The sequence below is a fragment of the Giraffa tippelskirchi genome, chromosome 14 (genome assembly GCF_054371585.1).
Source record: "Giraffa tippelskirchi isolate mGirTip1 chromosome 14, T2T-mGirTip1v1.2.pri, whole genome shotgun sequence".
NCBI lineage: Eukaryota > Metazoa > Chordata > Mammalia > Artiodactyla > Giraffidae > Giraffa > Giraffa tippelskirchi.
In genome coordinates this window covers 41,705,742-41,728,144 of record NC_137288.1, presented here as the reverse complement: position 1 = coordinate 41,728,144, position 22,403 = coordinate 41,705,742, and the positions used below count along the sequence as shown (strand labels likewise).

Sequence of the window (22,403 nt, the reverse complement as noted above, 5' to 3'; positions counted from 1 at the left end):
TCCCTGGTAGCTCAGTAGGTAAAGAATCTGCCTGCAGTGCAGGAGATTCCAGTTCAATCCCTGGGTTGGGAAGGTCCCCTGGAAAAGGGAATGGCTACCCACTCCAGTATTCTTGCCTGAAGAATCCCATGGACAGAGGAGCCTGGCAGGCTATATATAGTCCATTGGGTCACAAAGAGTTGGACACAACTGAGTGACTAAGCAAACATTAGAAAAGGAAGGACCCTAGAAATGACAGAGTATGTTTAGGATGCTTTATATTTCTCAATTACCTCAACAGTATTACAGGGACATTCTTGAAAGTTGTCAAAGGATGAATGTGTACAAGATATAATATTAATAAAAGTATTTCAGATTACACCCTTTACAGTGTTTCTCAAAGTATGATCCCCTGACCACTGGCAGCAACAGTATTACTAGGCTGATTACTTTTAATGAACAGGCAACTCAGGAAGTCTTGTTTTCTTGTTTTTTAACCTCTCCCTTCACTGCCTAAAATAATTTATATAAAGCGCCTAGTCCAGGAAGAGCCCTGTCACCAAAGAAATCTACAGATTATGGGCAAGGTGGGGTAAAAGGAACTGAAGACCAGCCTTCAGTGTCCTACTGTCTCTGAATGGCATCAACAAATGTTTGGTTATCAAATATTTCTTTTCCTATCTCTGTGAATTGAATGCCTTCCCTGTGAAGTCCCAGATCCCCAGCCCCACTCTTTTCTTAAATGGTACATAAGTTTCAATGGAACCCCCTCCACCCCTGTACACACGTAATTAAATTTGACTTTCTCCTGCTAATGTCTGGTGTCAATTTAATTCTTAGACCTGCCAGAAGAACCTAGAGGATAGAGCAAAGTTCTTTTACTTCCCTGGTGGTCCAGTGGCTAAGACTCCACTCTCTCAATGCAAGGGGGTCCTGGGTTCCATCTCTGATCAGCAAACTAGATCCCACAATCTGAAACCAAGTTTACATGCCACAAGTAGAAGAGCCCACGTGCCATAACTAAGACCTTCTGCAGCCAAATAAATAAAAATAAATTGTTCTTTAAAAAAAGAAATACCAGTTCTAGACACCCACCTCAGACCTACCTACCTACCTGAGAAATCCTCCAAGTGGGGCCCAACAATCTGACCTTTATATAAGCCTCCCTATGTGACACTAGTGATACCATACTGTGAGATGCCATGATCTCACAGAAGTGATTGAAAGACCCTAGAAATTCACAAATATCCTCAATCTGCTTTATATATCCTTACTCAAGAGTAACATTGATAAAATTCAAACAGTGTATTTTATTGCAATAGAGAATCTTACCCTCTTGTATTTTTTATAGTATTGGCTACTGTGATAAATGAATCACAGCAACTACCCTCATAATCGAACAGGCTTCTGTCCTACCGGGATGCTTGCCTGAAGACTCTGCTATAGTCTACCGACATGAGTTTGTATCTTCAACAACAAAAAAAGACGATCTCAGCCAACTCCTAGAAAAGTCTATATCAGAGATTCCAAGGTCAAAACTCACAGATCAGGCTTTGGAGCTTAAAGATGACGTCACTTAGCTAGTTATTCCTGAAGGCAGTGAGAATCTGTAAAACCCTTTGTCCCAGAAGCCGACAATTTCATGGGAGTTAAGCAAAACTTAATTACAGCAGACTAAATGAACCAATGAGAGAAATGTAATTGTAGTTATTTATTTTGGAATATATTTAGTATTATTTGTAGTGTTCTATTTTCTAGTCAGTATATGAGAAAAGCTCCCTCGAATTAGCAGACTGTGCTTCTACAGATTGGATCATTTGACAAATGATATCCAACTCTTATTGACCCACAGAATTCAAATGATTTTCAGAGTCTCTATTTGTAATAAAAAAATGTGTATTTGCTCTTCTTGCTTTTACTGGGAGCACGGTTATTTGCATAGATCGTCTCCTAGTAAAGAGAGTCAGTTCTCGCTATTAAGGTATAACTGTACTAATTGGGTAACCACAACCATACCTAGAGTGTCATGTAAGAATCCTTATTTGATACAGCATAATGAACATTAAAAGAATACAAATTAAACAATAAAAATAATTCTTGATGTGTGGAGATAATGTTTACCAAAATCCTTCCCGGGAAAGCTGGCCTGGAAACTATTCTACTGCTTAAAAAGGTCCAGTCTCACAGTGATAAGTAAGGTCATTTGCTAAGAGAACCTTATAAACTGGTGAGAATATCTATGAGATGGGACTTCACCCTCACTTACAGGTACTGCAAGTGAAATTTCATGATGAGAGATTCTTAGCCTTGGCTTTCCATTCTCAAGAGAAAAGCACATAACAGAGTGCGTCAATCACTCAGCCAGGCTCTACTCTTTGTGACCCCATGAACTGTAGCCCTCCAGGCTCCTCCGTCCATGGGATTCTCCAGACAAGAATGCTGCAGGGGGTAGCCATTCCCTTCTGCAGGGGATCTCCATGGCCCAGGGATCAAACCCAGGTTTCCTGCATTGCAGACAGATTCTTTACCACCTGTACCACCAGGGAAGCCCAAGTAACGAAGTTGTCAAATAAAAAGTGTCCCTTGTATTGTCTACAGTAATGAAGTCACTGGGCTTCCCTGGTGGCTCAGGTGGTAAAGAATCCACAGGCAATGCAGGAGACCTGGGTTCAATCCCTGGGTTGGGAAGATGCACTGGAGAAGGGAATGGCTACCTACTCCAGTATTCTGGTCTGGAGAATTTCATGGACTGTATAGTCCCTGGGGTCTCAAGGACTGAGCTATTTTCACTTTCACTTTCTTTCAATGAAGTCACTTAACCACTGCTGTCACTGACCTTCAACATACCCAGAAAGGAGTTTCAGACAAAGATCAGGAATGAGGCACTCTGTGCTCTGAGGAAGCACAGGGAGAATAGGCAGATATATTCAGGACGAGATTTTATGAGTCCAATTTCTCACATCTTCTCCATCTTAGTTTGCAAAAGACTATATGCCAGAAGAGGCTTATGTGTGTTAACATACACATCTCACTCCACCTATGTAAAGAATGGGGCCAAAATTAATAAGACTACCTCTTGTTGCTGTCAAGAATAAGCTTCAGAAATTACTTATGGTCATAGTGGGGACTGAGTAAGGAGTTGAGAAAAAAAATATCCAAAAATTGGAAATAAAACTTAAGGATAACAGCATGTCCTTAAAAAAAAAAAAAAAAAAATATTTGGCTGCATCAGGTCTTAATTCTGTTAGTTGTGGCATGTGGGATCTAGTTCCCTGACCAGGGATTGAACCTGGGCTCCCTGTATTGAGAGCATGTGGTCTTAGGCACTGGACTGACAGGGAAGTCACCACATGTCCTTTCAATGTCATTATTTAACTAAGGATTATATAAATATCTTGGAGAACACACCTATGTATTTGACTTTGTTATTTAATATTAAGTCAAAGTACTGATACTTTGAAATCACATGAAAATTTGTAGGCGCCTCTTGAATTAAGTTCTTAATTTGTAAGCCATTAACCATTTTTTAATCTAGTCACATTTATTTCAGTTTTCCTTTGACTGTCTGACTATATAGATCTTTATTCCCCCAATTCTCCTTTGAACTAGGCTTACCATCTTACTGGTTTCCTCATCAATTAATGAGTTGAATAAAATCTTTGACATGTGTTCATTTTATATTTATGAAGAGCCTTTTTTTTTTAATTATGCTTTGATACCTGGGACCAGATGTGTTTGGAATTCAGAAGTCAGATTTAGAAAGCACAGAGATGTATATTTTATATTTTTCTATTTCATAGAAATAGATAACTCCAGCAGCATCTGGGAGATCACCCCATAAGTAAACATCTTGATGTTTTTTCAGGGAAACACATAAATATTTATATTCAGTGGGATTAAAGACAAGATTGTAAATAGCCTAATGTCATTTCAGGTTTGGTTTTACCACTGAAGGAGCTCAGAACAGGTCAGGATGCTACCAAAAGAGTTATGAAAAATTTGTCAGTTTTCAACACTTTGTTTTTGCCTACCAAAGATTTTGGTAGGCAATTAAGAGACTGTGAACCTAAAATCCTAAAATTTCTATCACCATCTCAAACCAGTTATTCAGTTATAGGAGATTCATGTCAAAGATAATAAGTGAAAGAGGAAGTGTGAAGCCTTAGAAACCATTCATAATTTAATATCCTAAAATGTAATCCAATGTTAGTCATTTCCTTGAGGATAGTAATAGAGTTAGAAAATGTAACATTCCCAAAGTAATGACTAAAGCTCCATGATCCATGTTTTAAAAGACTTCATAAACAAGAGCCCTAGTAAGCAAATAAACTGCAAACAAAACTGGAAAACACTTGAAATGTATGAAGCGAAAGTTGCTCAGTCATGTCCAACTCTTTGTGACCCCATGGACTGTAGCCTGCCAGGCTCCTCTGTCTATAGAATTCTCCAGACAAGAATACTGGAGTGAGTAGCCATTTCCTTCTCCAGGGGATCTTCCCAACCCAGGGATCAAACCCAGGTCTCCCACAATGCAGCTGGATTTTTTACCGTCTGAGCCACCAGGGAAGCCCTGAAATGTATAAAGAAATGTATAAAACTTTCTAAAGTTTAAAAAAGATAACTTTTCATACAGTGATACTTCATGGCAAATATAAACTTCTGCATAACATAATAAACTTTTTGAAATCTTAAAATAAGTGAAATATTTAAAAGCAGCACATTCAGAGAAACTGATAATTTACGATGGTAAGATTGAAAAGGGTTACGTCAAGTCACGCAAAAGGTCCTCCTTGCTGAACAAAGATGATCTCTAGATTGGGGGTAAAAACTAGAGACTAAGTTAAAACATAAATCAGTTTAGAAAATCAAGAACAGAGAAAGATAAAAGGAAGTTTTGCTGCAAAGACTATGCTTTTGTATCTTAACACAAGTCTTTTATAACGTTTGTCATATTTTGTGTGATGACCTTGATTTGAATTTCAAAATACTAATTAAATTCCTTAACTCTCTTCTCAGTGAACAGTAAGCTTTTGTTTGTTTTTAGAAAAGGATCAAGAGAAAAGTAGAGATTTCTGGCTTTTTAAGATGATATTTATGGTTATCCACCACCACCACCCCAAATTTGACAGAAAAACAAAAAGATACAGAAAGAAGAGGAAAGGAGATGGGCAGGGGGCTCTGAACAAGCTGGAGAACTGGGGTTATAGGCAGATGAAAGGACTGCATGAACATCCCATGCTGCATGGGATGTTCTCCTTTAGTTGCCTGAAGATACATACCCACAATGCTGAAAGCCCTGGGACCACATCACAGGCGATTCAAAACTCAGTATTGAAGCTTCTGCCAGGGTAGGGCCACCCCATTCATCTTTTTCATACTCTGGGAAACCTGATATATTAGCCTTACTTAACACAGGCAAATTTCTCTGGGTACTATCTCAGCACCCCCAGGGAAATTTAACATTCTTCGCTGACCCTCTTTTGCCACTATCCTCGGGGTTTGCTGAGATGAGTTTGTATCTATCTGTATGTCATCTGTCCATCCATCGATCATCTATCTAAATATATATTCTAACAAAGATGTTCCCCCTATAAAATTTTCACACATAATCCACATTCATGAACTACGTTCCTGGAACTTCTGAAATAGGATATGACTCAATTCAAAACATAAAATGATGATTGCTGATTGAAGGTTCTCCCTAAATGCCATCTCTCTCAAAATTTATCCTATCAAAAAATAGGACAACTTGAATCAAGCCTGAATCATTTTTAACACCAAGGAATATTTACTGAATGCTTAGTAAATAATTTACTATTTGAAAAACTTTTGTGCACAGAAACTTTTGATACTAAGGTAAAAAAAAAACTGAGCTATCAATCTTTTCTATTACCCCTACGTTTCAAGTGTTACAATTCACCTTTCCTCTAAGAAACAGAATAAGAGCGCTGACGTTTTAGTTTGAATTTTACATATATGCACACATTTAAAAAGTTTAGAGAGAGTATTCTTAGTCTTTAAGTTGAAGATTTGTCTAGAATGTTCTCCCTGCCCTCTTCCCCCATCCATTTTCCCATACACTATTCACGTATTAGTCTTCCTACAAGGACAAAGCCTTGTGACATTCCCCTGACATGCTTTTCCATCAAAACCGGCAAGGTAATCAGCTTGGAATTATTTTATCAGTTCATATATGTTAGCCACCCCAGTTAAATTCTAAGTGTAACCCCGAACTGGGCAATACAGTTAAACAGGAGAAAAAAGAAGTGAAGAAAGTAAAATCATGTTTGACGAGACGATGTAAAAAGTCAGTGATTTTGCACAGTGAAGGAGGCAGTCCCGCAGGTCTACCCATGGGAGCCTCTCTCCAGACATCCAAGAATAAGGTGAACTCCACAACACTTTCAATTAATTGCCATACATACGGGAAACATAAGGAGAGAGCCCAAAGCATGGTGGCATCATCCTCACGTGGAAATACAATACCAGGGAGGACACATTATAGGAGAGACTAGCTCCCTCAGTTTTGGCCCCACAGATATATGTTGATCAGAAAACAGAGATCACTGGAATATAAAATGTCAACCTTGTACTTAAAGTATGAATTTCAGAATCTTCAGCTTAAGGTGTCTGAGAAATCAATACTATTGGGAGAGAGTCTGAAGTCCAGCAACTGCTGTTTCCTTGCAAATGTCATGGGTATAGAAGAGCAGAGACTCCTGAAGAGGGGGTAACCTGGAGCCAGGAGGGCCAACAAGGAGAGTCCAGGCAGGTCCTGGACAGATGCAAGCCTGGGCTTTACGTGATTAACTCATCTGAAGAGGACTCCAGATTAGCATCAGAACCATGCTGCCTATTTCCTACGAGCAATCGCTCTGTCTCTCGGCCTCCCAGGTGGCACTAGTGGTAAAGAATTCACCTGCTAATGCAGGAAATGCAGGTTCAATCCCTGAATCAGGAAGATCCCCTGGAGGAGGAAATGGCAGTCCACTCCAGTTACTCTTGCCTGGGAAATTCCATGGACAAAGAAGCCTGGCAGGCAGCATCTGAGCACAGTTGCTGTGTCTCTATCAGACAAGTGGCAGATATAAATGTGACACATTGATGCTGAAATCACCATGGCTCCCATCCATTCTAACCCAGCCATAGTCCATTATCCCACCGCTCCCTTGGCACAGTCTCCTGCTGTTTCTCTGGAAATTGCTGTTGAGTGTTACTCAAAACAACACTCATTCATGTTCTTCCCCCTCTCCTGACTTCCTGACAAGGTACCTCAGCGCATCCTTAGCCACCTGTCCTCTCATAGGGATGTTCCTCTGCCAGACACAACTGTTCTTGCCCAGGTGCTGCCCCAGCCCTTCAGAAGTTTGAAGCTGACTGTGGTCCATGACCCCATGGGTATTTCACCTCCCATACAATCAGTATTTGCCCACACCTCTGCAGTTAACTGTTCACTGCCCATCTCTCAGATGGTTCCCTGCTCAGTTTTCTACTAGAAATGTGTGGCAGACCACTTGTGAAAATGGTATCATCTTTCCAGCCCCCTCTTCCTTTATCCATGACATTTTCAGTAAGAGATGGAATCCATTTCCCTGGCCTGTTAATCTGGACTCACCTCGCAACCTAGTTTGGCAAACAAAATATAGCCAAGGTGACATGTGCCTTACCTGCCCTCTACAATCAAGAGCAAAAGCCCAGCTAAGGGCTGGGATCTGAGGGATCACATGGCCAGTCACCGCTGTCAGCCCAGGTGACAGCTGGCCAACACCCAGGGGCAGGGCCACCCAAGTGGCCTGCAGTTCCCCAGAGACATGTGAGGCAGACCAGCCAATATCAGAACCACCCAGCTGGGGCCAGCCTAAATTGCTGACCCACAGAGTCAGGAGTCATTTAACTGTTTATTATTTTAAGCTATTAAATTTGAGAGTGGTTGGTTACATGATAATAAGTAATTAAGAGACTAGGCTACCTATGACAAATGGTCCACATAGCAGGTAACTCTCTAGATCAGTTAACTCCCTCCACAGAAATATCTCAACTGTTATGTATTATAACGTACATTATAGTATTAAAATGATGTTTCATTATAACACTGCATCATAGTGTTATTATGCTGTAATATTGGGCTTCCCTGATGGCTCAGACGGTAAAGAATCTGCCTGTCAATACAGGGATACAGTTTCAAACCTGGGTCAGGAAGGTCCCCTGGAGAAGGAAATGGCAACCCACTCCAGTATTCTTGCCTGGGAAATCTCACGGGCAGAGGAGCCTGGCGGGCTACAGTCCATGGTGTTGCAAAGTTGGACACAACTGAGTGACTGAACAACAGCAATGCTGTCGTATTATTTTGAGTTACAGTATTATTTGCCCCTCCTTTGCAGAAGGCACAGGTATTCAGGGGAAGCTACGTCCATGGTGGGGAGGAAGAAGGGTGTTACACCTATACTCATGCTATACCAGGAAATGCTGTTCCTTCCAGCAGCCAGGCCTTGCTATTCTGACTTGACTTCCTCCTTTCTTGTTTCCGCTCCACTCCTCCCCCTCACCAAATTGCTCCTCATTCTGTCTTTCACTAACGTTCCAGTTCTTTCAGACATATCTGTATATACTTCTCACCTGTCATATGGGATGCCTACAGATGCAGGCACCTAAATTGGCTGTCTAAAAGAGTGAGAAAATTTCTCTTCTCACGTGTCAAAAATATCCAGATGTAGACAGTTCCATGTTTGCTTAATTCAGCAGTTCCCTCAGTATCACCAAGAATTCATCTTTCTGACCAACTTTTGAATAAGAATGCAGCTTTGTCTTGAGAACAAATCTCTCTCCTGGGCACAAATTGTTGCCACGGTTGTAGACATCAGAACTAGACATGATAGCATCTCTTCTTTAAAGTGTCCTGCTAAGAATCTTTCCCAGAAATCCACCATCAGATCTTTTAGATCTCATTGGCTAGAACTGTGCCACATGCCTCACTGTAAACCAATCACTAGTAACTGGTAAAGCACAATCGTACTTCACTTGAACCAGTTAGAATTTTCCCCATTAGTAGTGTCTGCTAAAATAGCTGGGGTTTTCTTATTTTTTTGGTTGTGCCAGGCAGCTTGTGGGATCTTAGTTCCCTGACAAGGGATTGAACCTGGGCTCCCAACAGTGGAAGCACAGAGTCTTACCCACTGGACCACCTGGGAATTCCCTAAAATACCTAACTTCTATTTAGGAATGAGGTCAAACCATTTTTATGGTGTTCAGAAGTCTGTGCCACTTAACATATTTGGCCCAAGAGTGTTTTAAAATGTCTCTGTTCATTCCATGACAGTTCTCTGGGGCAAATTCTTCCCTCAGCTTATGTGTCAATTCAGCCAATATTCCCTATTCTATGTGGCTTTAGATAAGGAGCACTATGTAAGTGTTTGGAGTTGGGAGACACCCACTTTCACTTCCCAATACCACTTCAAGTTCAACCATTTTCAAATTTGATCCATGGACCAGTAGCATCAGCATCAGCTGGGATCTTTTGTTTTGTTTTGGCCCCTTCTCAGATCAGTGAAACAATCTGAGGGTAAGATCCAGCCATGTGTATTTCAGAAAGTCTTTCAGGTCATTCAGATGATCCCTAAAGTTGGAGAACCACTACACTACATACTAGCCATGTGGCTTTGGGCAAGACATATACTCACTCAGGTTCAAACGGTCAGTCTCTATAATGGGGTAATAAGGTCTCTTAAGGTGATATAAAATGCTTAGTACCGTGCTGGCAAAAATATAACATGTTGGCATATCTTCATGTACATAAAGCTATATATTAATTCTTAAAATCTATATACAACTATCAAGATATATTTTAAATGAACTGATTATTAAAGTATGTATTTTTAAATAATGTACACATAATTTCTACTTGATTTTATATCTTATTAGTTTTATATGCTTTTATTACATATAGTTCTCAAAAAAGTAATATGAAAACTTTATAAAAATAGCAGTTTCCTGGCTGCATCACAATCACTTGGCTATATTTTAGCAAATTTTTATGCCATTTATCTCCATATTACTGAGTAAGATGCCCACATTTCTATTTCTTAATTTACCAATTTTAGACACTCCTTTCATAAGGATGAGGATTTAGTTCTCTTAAACTACTGTTTCTAGTTCCTTCTGCCTCATGTTCCAAATGAGATTTTATCTCAGTATTTAGCTAAATCAATATTCTTTAAATTACTATGACTGTGTAAATGTAGGTGTTTTTAAATCAATAATTTACAGTGATGTTTCTTGTGTATTTTTTCTATTTTAGAGGCAATAATTGTTCAATATTCCAAGAGCTCAGGAAAATTAATCTCAGTAATACTTTCTATACAAATATATCAGATAAACTATCAGTTTCATCTTCTCCTAGAGAACCTTCTCCTGGCTGCTAAGATTTCTCTATCACATTCTTTCACTGTGTGGGAGGCATTCTTTCCTGATCCTCCATCTTGCAGTCTTCTAGGCTTACTTTCAGCAGCTTCCTGAGAAGGACTATAGGAGAGGCAAGTGTTTTGGGTTCTCCCATGATCACAAATGTCTTCCCTTTCACTTTGTCAGTTTGTGATAAGAATTGAATTCTAAGTTAAAAACCCTTTTTCATCAGAATTCAAAGGGACCACTCTAGCAGTTTCTACCTTCCAGGGTTCAATGCCACATTTTCTTTCAGTTTATTCATCTTTAGTTTTCTTTCTGCAAGTTCTTATCAGTCAGTTCAGTTGCTCAGTGGTGTCTGACTCTTTGTGACCCCATAGACTGCAGCACGCCAGGCTTCCCTGTCCACCACCAACTCCCAGACCTTGCTGAAGCTCATGTCCATCGAGTCAGTGATGCCATGCAACCATCTCATCCTCTGTCATCCCCTTCTCCTCCCACCATCAATCTGTCCCATCATCAGGGTCTTTTCCAATGAGTCAGTTCTTCACATCAGGTAGCCAAAGTATTGGAGCTTCAGCATCAGTCCTTCCAATGAATATTCAGGACTGATTTCCTTTAGGATGGACTGGTTGGATCTCCTTGCAGTTCAAGGGACTCTCAGGCATTTTCTCCAACACCACAGTTCAAAAGCATCGATTCTTCAGTGCTCAGCTGTCTTTATAGTCCAACTCTCACATCCATACATGACTACTGGAAAAACCATAGCTTTGACTAGATGGACCTTTGTCGGCAAAGTAATGTCTCTGGTTTTAAATATGCTGTCTAGGTTGGTCATAACTTTCCTTATGAGGAGCAAGTGTCTTTTAATTTCATGGTTGCAGTCAACATCTACAGTGATTTTGGAGCCCAAGAAAATAGTCTGTCACTGTTTCCATTGTTTCTCCATTTGTCATGGAGTGATGGGACCAGATGCCATGATCTTCATTTTTTGAATGCTGAGTTTTAAGCCAGCTTTTTCACCCTCCTCTTTCACCTTCATTAAGAAGCTCTTTAGCGCCTCTTCACTTTCTGCCATGAGGGTGGTGTCATCTGCATATCTGAGGTTATTGATATTTCTCCCAGCAATCTTAATTCCAGCTTGTGCTTCATCCAGCCTGGCATTTCACATGATATACTCTGCATAAAAGTTAAATAAGCAGGGTGATAATATACAGCCTTGACGTACTCCTTTCCCGATTTGGAACCAGTCTTTTGTTCCATGTCAAGTTCTAACTGTTGCTTCTTGACCTGCATACAGATTTCTCAGGAGGCAGGTAAGGTGGTCTGGTATTCCTGTCTCTTGAAGAATTTTCCAGTTTGTTGTGATCTACACAAAGGCTTTGGCATAATCAATAAAGCAGAAGTAGATATTTTTCTGGAACTCTCTTGCTTTTTTGGTGATCCAACGGATGTTGGCAATTTGATCTCTGGTTCCTCTGCCTTTTCTAAATCCAGCTTGAACATCTGAAAGTTCACAGTTCACACACTGTTGAAGCCTGGCTTGGAGGATTTTGAGCAATACTTTGCTAGCGTGCGATGAATGCAATCGTGCGGTAGTTTGAGCATTCTTTGGCATTGCTTTTCTTTGGGATTGGAATGTAAACTGACTTTTTCTAGTCCTGTGGCCACTGCTGAGTTTTCCAAATTTGCTGGCATACCGAGTGCAGCACTTTCACAGCATCATCTTTTAGGATTTGAAATAGCTCAACTGGAATTCCATTACCTCCCCCAGCTTTGTTGTTATTGATGCTTCCTAAAGTTCATTTGACTTCACATTCCAGGATGTCTGACTCTAGGTTAGTGATCACACCATCGTGGTTATTGGATCATGAAGTTCTTTTTTTATAGTTCTGTGTATTCCTGCCACCTCTTCTTGTTATCTTCTGCTTCTGTTAGGTCCATGCCAAGATCCCCAAGAAAAACAAAGGCAAAATAGCTGTCTGAGGAAGCCTTACAAACAGCTGAGAAAAGAAGAGAAGCTGAAGGCAAAGGAGAAAAGGAAAGATATACCCATTTGAATGCAAAGAATAGCAAGGAGAGGTAAGAAAGACTTCCTCAGTGATCAATGGAAAGAAATAAAGGAAAACAATAGAATGGAAAAGACTAGAGATCTCTTAAAAAAAAATTAGAGATACCAAGGGAACATTTCTCAGCGTTAGTGCTTTGAGATAACATCTCTTCATAGGAGTCTCTTTATTCATTGTACTGGGTACTCTGTGGGCCCTTCACTGTCAGCAAGTTCTTTTATTTCTTTGAAAATTTTCTGGTTTTTTTCCTGTTCTCTATTTATAGACTAGTAGATATTCTAAGTCCTGATTGATTTGTTAACAGTCCCATCATTTCTAGCCTACTGTGCATTACATTTTTTGATCATTCTCATTTCAACTTTTCTATTTCAGGATTTTTTTCAACATTGGCTTGTAAGTGTCTGATCTCAGATATTTTTATACATTTTTTAAAGTGCTGTCTGCATTGCCCATTGTGCTTAGTTCGCTCAGTCATGTCAGATTCTTTGCGACCCCATGGACTGTAATCCACCAGGCTCCTCTGTCCATGGGGATCGAAGCAAGGGAATGGGTCGCCATTCCCTTCTCCAGGAGATGTTCCCGACCCAGGAATCGAACTGGGCTCTCCTGCATTGCTGGTGGATTCTTTACCAGCTGAGCTACCAGAGAAGCCAATTTTCTCTTGTATTTTGTTTTGATTGGTCTTCCTGTTAGATTTCCTTAGTTATTTCATGGTCCTTTGCTATCGGTGGACACTGTAGAATAAGGTACTAAAAATATAATCTTATGCTCTGGGTTTTGAGTAATTTTTGAGACTAGATACTACTTGTAAGATAATCAGGATAGCAACTGGATTTTTCTTTGGAGAAACTCTAAGCATCAATATTCTATTTCCTATAGTGTTTAGTTTCTTATTTGAAAAACCTGCCAATTTTCTACTCAGGGGTATGAATTCCAAAAACAGAAGGGAGCTAGAAAATCTGCCTCTCTGTACATAAAATTATGCTTAATCTTCAACACCGTCAAGAGAAATCAAGAAAATCGCCCACTGTGCAGGAAAGTGACCAGAATCTTTCAGTAGTGACCCAATTACACAAACTCCTCTAAGATCTGGATAACCCTGTGTTTCTCTTATGCATCTGATAGTTCTTGTTATGGACTGAATTGTGTTCCCCCCAAAATTCATATGCTGATGTCCTAACTCCCAGTACTTCAGAATGCGACACTAATTAGAAACAGGGCCTTGAAGGTGGTAATTAAGGTAAAATAAGGCCTTTAAAATAAGGTAAATTAGGACCTACCTAATCCCATCTGACTGGTGCCCTTCTAGGAGATTAGGGATGGGAGAGACACTAGGGATTCTTAGGCACAGAATGAAAAGCCACGAGAGGAGAGCGAGAAAACAGCCACTTGCAGTGCAAGGAGCAAGGCCTCAGCAAAGCCAACCCAGCACACACTTTAATCTTGGGCTTGCAGCCCCTAAAACTATGAGCAAATAAGTTTCTCTTGCTTAAGTCACCCAGGCTTCAGTATTTTGTTATAGCAGCTCTAACAAACTGATATTAGTAACTTATGTATAGGTGGGTACTATAAGTATTTATTATTGAATAACTAATTTGACTATAGTTAAGTCGGAGAAGGCAATGGCAACACACTCCAGTATTCTTGCCTGGAAAATCCCATGGACGGAGGAGCCTGGTAGGCTACAGTCCATGGGGTCGCTAAGAGTCGGATATGACTGAGCGACTTCACTTTCACTTTTCCCTTTCATGCACTGGAGAAGGAAATGGCAACCCACTCCAGTATTCTTGCCTGGAGAATCCCAGGAACGGCGGAGCCTGATGGGCTGCCGTCTGTGGGGTCGCACAGAGTCGGACACGACTGAAGCGACTTAGCAGTAGCAGTAGCAAGTCCCCTACATAAAAACCTTCAAGTTGCAAACTTTCAAAGATGGAAATGCACATTCCATCAACATCAGGCATGAGTGACACTGCAGCTTGTCTCCATCTCCTATTGCTGACAATCCTTCAGCTCCACCATCTCCCCCCCCTCCCTCCTCTGGTCAGTAACTTCCTGCCTGTTCACTTGGTACCAGCCCCTGTATGCCAGCTGTTGTATGTACTACTGAACTTTCCAAGGTACTGCAAGATTTAAAATGTTTTGTTTTTCATGTATTATTTTTATGAGAAGTATTACAAACCTATTTCAGTACTATGTAGTCAATTGTGTTGTTGGGTACCTGGGCTAACTTTTTTGAACTTAACAAGCCCTATTTGTATGTAGAGCACTCATAATTGGCTCATTGGTGCCCTGCCCACATGCACTCAACCTACTACTCAGGGGTCATCTACAAACAGCTCCCAAACATAACGAGAGCTTCCCTCATCCCTGGAGGTCAAGGGTGCAAGCTGGGCAGGCCACAGTTTGTGCTTCCTAGGCTACACTCAACCAACAAGGGGTTGGAGTGGTGGGCCAGCTTCTTCCCCTCTTAATGGGAGGAGTCCAACCTGTGTCTCTCAGAAGATTCCCAGCACAGCTGAGCAGCCTTTGCCTACTGTCACCCCACAGCCAAGTCTTAAAGTTAAAGGGCTGCGTAAGAGGGAAAAAACTCAAACAAAAATTCCAGAAGAGTTATGTATTTCAAATTATATGACCCTTTATCCCCACTACACTAATAATTCAACCTGCTGCTGCTCCAGGCTTTTTCTCTTACAGCATCAGTGATATCAACTATAAAAAGGCTGCTCTCAAATCACACTTAGGTCACATCGAAGGTTTGCATAAGGGCTTGAAAAAGAATTACAAATAGATTTCATTACACAGTAAAACATTAAAGTTCCTACTATCTTATGTTATTAGATTTAGAAAAAATTTAAATTTCATCAGCAGATGTTTTGTTATACCAGTGACTCATGTCTGCTGAGGAGTTTGTGGCATGCAATTCCACTGTAATAATTCCGAGTATGAAGTCACACAGTGGATTTCACTACATCTTCCCCCTAAAATTACCATCGATTTTTGTACACCCACATGCTACAGAAAAGACACTATTAGAAAGGTTTTGGCCACAAAATGACGAAGCTCAACAAAAGTGTACAATATGAAGATTTTAATTCCATTTGGCCTGACTCTATGATGAGTTTCAGTCTAGAATTTCTCGCCCCTGATAATTCACTCTTCTCACACCTGGGTCTTAGTTTCAGTTCCTCCCAAAGCACATTGGAAGCGTGTAGCTATTTGGGAAGCTTCAAGTATCCAGCAGAAGGATGAAGGGGAGAATCCAAACTTGACTGAGTTTAAATCCCCCAAAGATGGAATACTTCCAAAGGAGACCAAATTTAGAGACAGTCTTAAACCAGAATTGCCCACAATGTCTCTAAGGAACAGAATAGGTGAAGTTATACTACACACGTGTGTCTCCACTACTAGAAAAATTGTAGACCAAGAACAAAGTTTGTTGGGTTTGTTTTTTTTTAAATCACCAACTGTGGTTAGAGATGAGTGAAAGTCTAAAGACGGAGAAGGCAGAAACAGAATTTGAGTTCAAGGGCAGGGATGGCTGCCTTCTGTTCAATGCTGTCAACGCCATGCCTAGAACATTACCTGGATGTAGACGACAATAGCAGACTTTGACAGGGGAAGGATTGGGTGAGATGGAAAGGACTGAGGGTTCCCAAGCACGTCATTTCATTTGAAGCTAAAATTAAAAACAATCTTCCTGAAACTCTCATAGACATGAGAAGAGCACACTGACCATATATCCAACAGGAGAAGCAATCAAAAAGGTCATACGTATGCGAGTGTGTGTATATTATTTCTGAACAGGGAAGGAAAGATTTCTTTGTCCTGAAACACAGAAAATAATGTGAAAATACCAGGTCAAGTACTATTGGATAAAACTTACCTTTATGAATGTCTGGAAGCTAAGTCTTTTAGTCCATTAGGGCCCCCACTCACTAAATTAAAATATTCACATGTTTTCATTATCATGCTAATTTATAGTAGTATAAGTAAACACAGAAACCAGACGGAAGTCATGTATTTGTTCACAGCATATAAATTCTGGAATCTGAACATCCAAAATGACCCAACTTTAGGGATGACCAAACTCCTGAAGTCTTAATACCCAGGTTTGAAACCCAACTCCACAGCTTGCCATCTGAATGACTTGTTACAATGTTGTTAACATCTCTGCAGCTCTCTTTCCTCCTCTCTAAAATGGGAATTATATTAGTCCCTCATCACTAGGTTATAGTAGCTGTTTAGTCACTAAGCCATGTCTAACTCTTTTGCAATCCCACAGAACACAGTCTGCCAGGTTCCTCTGTCCATGGGATTTCCCAGGCAAGAATAATGGAGTGGGTTGTCACTTCCTTCTCCAGGGGATCTTCCTGACCCAGGGACTGAACCTGTGTCTCGTGGATTGCAGGCAGATTCTTTACCACTGTGCCACCAGGGAAGCCCAGGTTATAGTTAGGATAAGAGATTATCTCTGTAAAGCATGTAGGTAATGTTTGGCACGTGGAATCGAGATGTGAGTCTTATTCAATGCAGGGGCTTTCCCTAATTAAGAGCAGACTCAGTTACAACAGCTGATACTAACTTAGCATTTATATTGGGCTAGTCACTGTGCAAAAAGTGTTTTGTGTGCCTCTACAAGTTTTAAAATGCATTACCTCTCAAAATGGCCTAAAATGCCATTATTTGCTCTGATAATCCCTGTTGAATGAAGGACTCAAGCAATACCAGAATTTTTTAATATGAATTGCCATTTTCAGGTTTCTCTTAGCCCTATCTTTATAATGGTTAATTTCTTTAATGTACAAGTACGTGAATATGTTTGACCACGGCTAAATTTCATCTTCCTGGTCTTGGACCATCATTCCAGCTAACTCTAGTCTGTTTTCCAAAATATTAAATGGCTTGCAACTTTGGGTTGAATAATACTGAAAGCAAGAGAGAAACCCAGTGGTTAACTAGCAATGACCTTTTCCCAGTTAATCCACAAATCAGTTGTTTTAATATTGTCTGATAGCCTTTAAACTTTCCCAACGGACCCACCTAGTTAAATTTCTAAACTCAAAGATCTAATCTGTAAAATGGGTGAAGTCTTACAATGTTGTATACAAGGTTCAAGTGAAAACACACTGAACTGTCAATACTCATACTACATTACACTGTGTTAATTTTCCCTCCCCACACCCCATTTAACTGACTGTGACATTTGGAATGCTGGCTGGGTCTTCTAAAGAAATTATATTTCATCATGGAATTTTTCTTCCACTCACTAGCCTGTGGTCTAAACTAGCTGAAACCCAGAGGCAAAAAAAAAAAAAAAAGAAAGAAAGAAAATTCAAACGTATTATAATGTATCAATTTAGGTCATGATGCCACATTAGAAATGTAAAAAGTATGAATGGCTTTTTGTTCTGTAATTCAGAAGGATGGGTATTACTTGTGCTGAGACATTGCCCAGTACCTCTAGCCACTTAGATTAAGAGTGAAATGGATAATGGATGATCTGAGGCCTGGCTCCCAACCCTGCTGTGTGGGAGACCAACCCGTGGAAACACTCCTGTTCTAGGCAGGTGAAGCTGGCTGCCCCAAACTACTTCACTGTCTGCACTCCCGTGTGGTCAGTACTTACGTCCCCTGCAGACAGAAGATGGTAGCAGACGCAGTCTCACCTCCTCTCACACCAGGTCTTGGAGAACCGGAAGGGCAGTCAAGCTTGCCTTTGTGGGTCCGTCACCTTATAAAGCCTATGAGTCTCGCGAGTAAGCCCACTATCGCGCGAGCTAGCCCACTGGTCTCGCGAGTCTCAAACCCAGCTACACATTGGAAACACCTGGGGATCCTGAAGCCCTAAATGAGCCAGGGGTCTAGCCCATGAGATGGTTTCATGTGAGGGCTGGATCAGGTGATGACGATACAATGCACAGCAGCCACTGAAAATCACTGCTTCAAAGGGCGAAGAACCTGCGCCTGATTCCACCTCTGGACTTGCTGGAGGAGCACCCAAGAGTGGGCTCTTATCTAACACTCGGAAGTGAATTATCCAAAGAGACACAGACAAAGCAAAAGACCTTCTTTCAAAAGGGTGCTTGAGGGGAGATCCTGGAGTAAGAGAACTCAGGAAGACAGCCCTGCCTCCAGGCTTGAAGTCTTGGGATTAGTTTCTAGTTTGTCTCCAGTCAGTCATCTTGCTCATGCCTGTATTTGGCTCCACTCAGAGCCCTTCAGTGCATCTCTCAGTCAGGATGGAGTCTAGTTCCAGGCTTTCTGAGAAGTCAGGCATCACATGGGCTGGCATCTCCTACCTCTTTTAGCCCCTCCCAGGTTTTTTCCAGTTGGTTTTGGTGGCAGCTTGTTAGTTCCCTGTACCTTTATCAGGACCTCCTCTTGTGAGATACTTATGCAAGGAGTTATTTTCATGCCTGGCCAGGGCTGGCGGTTTTGGTCAAAAGTTCCACACCAAAACTACAAAGCAGACCGTCATTCAGATTGGTGACCCCGGGAGTCTAGATCCTACTCTTCCTATTGCTTTTTCTTTCACTCATCCCATAGATTCTACTCACCTACCTGGTCTCCGCAGTTCCTCATGAGCCCTAATGGAGGTGAGGGTTCAATTGGGAGTTCTTCCTACCCAGCCCACCCTTACTAACCTCTCACCCATATTCAGATTAAACTCTAACAACATAATGCTAATACAGGATTAATCATAAATTCACTTAAACAATTTGATTTCACAGAAAGAAATCAAATCAGTCCAGCCCATTGTGTCCTTTATGTGGGTAAAAATTTTGTAAATGACTTGGTTTTTTCCAACTATTCTAATATAAACCTCAACTTTTTTTTTTTTTTTTTAACCTAAACATAACAACTGAAAACATCTCCCAGAGAACATTTCCCCAGGTGACACTTTGGACAGCCCAGGCCACTCTTTCAAAATATTATTTATGAATCAGTGGATTAAATATCAGTAATAGACATTCTATTCTTTATTCACATTCTCAAAGGCACTCAATATGTATATTTCTCAAGCAACATAAAATGAAACAATAGATTTTTTTTCCCAAAGAGAAATGACTTGGTAAACAACATTATCTTAAAAGCAAGTAGTTCTTTTTAATGCTTATCATGCTTTCCCTGTATTCAGTTTAAATGTCACACATCAGCATCTACAGGTATGCTATTGTCAGTGACCTTTATATTATGTTGAAAACCACCAGGAATTTCTGGGTTGTTTTTTTTTCCTGTCTTTTCAAAGAATTCATGGGGGGGATTTTCAGCCCACTCTTTCACTGCCAGAAATATTTGCACTTAGAGTCTAATGTTCCTTGTTTAATGATATCACAAGTGTAGTTAATAAATGTTGATAACAAATTCAACCAGAACTCTGTAGATCCCTTGAGCTAACAGCCAGATGCATGGGGGGTAAAGGGTGGAAATCTCTTCTTAATAGATTCTGTATGTGCCTCTGCTCTGCAGAAAATAGTAACCTTAACCTAGGGTCTGGTGGGTTCATAATAATACAAAGCATTTGTGTCTAAACAGAAACTTGTGTCCTAAAGTGCTTTTTAAAAAATGTGTATGTATATATATGCGCATATGATGAATGTACCCTTCATTGTAAACCAACAACAAAAAATGGTAGATAATTAAATGCTAATGTTTCAAACTTGGTGCTTATGTTTTGGATTACTTGCTTTGTGGTGTTAGCATTTAAATGGTCAGCTTTGAAGTTAACAAACAGCCATTAAGATGCATCAGGGGAGTTCTCAGTTTTTTTGCAGTCATTGTTTTCATCTGGCTGGCTACAGGCTCAACTAAACAGTAGACATAGGATTTACATAGCGAAGGCTATTTTTGTTAGTGAGAGGGATAAAAACTTTTCTTCCAAATAAATAAATAAGAAGGATGGTCTTGAGAGACTGGCATGTGGGAAAAGTTAAATCCCCCGTCCCCTTTCTCCACCAGCCTTGAGATTTCCATTGTTTTTCCCTCTTTCCCTCCAAGGCTTCAATGCAAATTTTTTAGTTCCCAAGCCTTTGCCTTGTAGGTTGCTCACAGCATCTCAGCTCCGTCTCAAAGGATTCCTTGGAAACTGCGCCAACTGTCTACAAGATTCATTATTCTGGACTTTCTGGGGTTAATACTCAAATCCTCTCCCATGGCAGTACAAGTCATAAGAGGAACCAGTGGGAAAAAATTACATGAAAATTCCTAAAGGCATTGTCTATTGAAAAGAGGGCAATAATTAAGAGATAATGTGAAAGGGGAGAGAACATTCTCACAGGATAATGGGCTCCCACTGTTGCAAGAATGCTGAGGCAAAGCCAGACCATTTATGGAAAATAAATGCAGTGGTGAGGGAGGGGAAGACATTTACTTTCAAGTCAATCGGAAAAGCCAGTCCCTTGGCAGAGTCCTGTGATGCCAAATTATCTAAACAGATTGAATCATTTTATCCAATGGCTATTCCTGCAGAAGAGGGGTGCTTACTCTGTCATTAGTAGCCTGAAGAGTTAGAGGCCCTATCAATAACTGATAGAGAGAGAGAGAGGTGGATAGATTGTTGTTGTTTAGTCGCTAAGATATTTCCAACTCTTTTACGACCCTGTGGACGGTAGCCCACCAGGCTCCTCTGTCCATGGGATTTCCCAGGCAAGAATACTGGACTGGGTTGCCATTTCCTTCTCCAGGGGATCTTCCCGAGCCAGGGATCAAACCCACATCTCTTTCATCTCCTGCATTAGCAGGCGGGTTCTTTACCACTATTGCCACTTGGGAAGCCCCGAGAAGCCAGGATGGATCAATAAATTGGAATTAATAAAATCATGGACAGCTTCATGGAGAGATAATGTGACTGCCAGGAGCATGACCAAATCAGGACAGTAGCACTGTTTAAAACCCCCACTGGCTTCTCCATATCATTCAAGGTAAAGTCTCTCCTATAACCTACAAGTTCTAGGTTAGCTTCTCTGAGAGTATCTTCTACCACTTTTTTCTCATTCATTCCACCTACCCTGGCCTCTCTGGTGCTTCTAGAAAGCCACAGGCACAGTGCTGCCTCAGGGCCTTTAAATAGGCAGTTTCCTCTGAATGAAGTGTGCCTGGCCCAGGTAGCCACATCCTCACTGCTCGCTATATCAATTTCAGGTTTGTTTTTTTGTTGTTGTTGTTGTTTTTTGCAATAGAATTAGTTTTTAAAAATTTTTATACAATTTTGAAATGTTACTTTCCATGTACATTTATTACAAATATTGGCTATATTCTCTGCATTGTACAATATATCCTTAGTAGGGGGCAGGGAGTGGGAAGTACTCTTTCAGATCTTCTTTTTTGAAGTTATTTTTTATTTTTTTATTTTTATTTTTTTAAATAAATTTATTTATTTTAGTTGGGGGCTAATTACTTTACAATATTGTAATAGTTTTTGCCATACATTGACATGAATCAGCCATGGGTTTACATGTGTTCCCCTTCCTGGACCCCCCACCCACCTCCCTCCCCATCCCATCCCTCTTTTTTTTATATTGCGGTATATTTGCATTAGGGCTTCCCAGGTAGCACAGTGGTAAGGAATCCGCCTGCCAATGCAGGAGACAAGGGTTCGATTCCTGGGTTGGGAAGATCCTCTGGTAGGAGGAACTGGCAACCCACTCCAGTATTCTTGCTTGGAAAATCCCATAGTCAGAGGAAGCTGGCAGGCTACAGTCCATGGGGTCTCAAAGAGTCAGACACGATTGAGTGACTGAGCATGCACAAATATGTGGTTGCTTTACAGTGTTGTATTAACTTATGCACAGCAAAATGAATCCATCATAATATCCATACATCCCCTCCCTTTTGGACTTCCTTCCCATTTAGGTCACCACAGAACATTTAGTTCACTGAGCTATACAGTAGGTTCCCATCAGTTGTCTGTTTTATGCCTAGCATCAGTAGTGTATATACGTCAATCTCAATCTCCCA

At 40.6% G+C, this 22,403-nt stretch overlaps 1 long non-coding RNA gene across 1 annotated transcript in view; it reads right to left on the bottom strand.

The window, feature by feature from the left end:
- The window catches only part of LOC145534854 (uncharacterized), a 222,285-nt gene extending 204,133 nt beyond the window's left edge, over positions 1-18,152 (bottom strand). The window contains exon 1 of the long non-coding RNA XR_014075023.1: positions 18,073-18,152. This is a non-coding gene — a long non-coding RNA (uncharacterized LOC145534854). The remainder of the gene's footprint in view (positions 1-18,072) is intronic.
- Between the last annotated feature and the right edge of the window lie 4,251 nt (positions 18,153-22,403).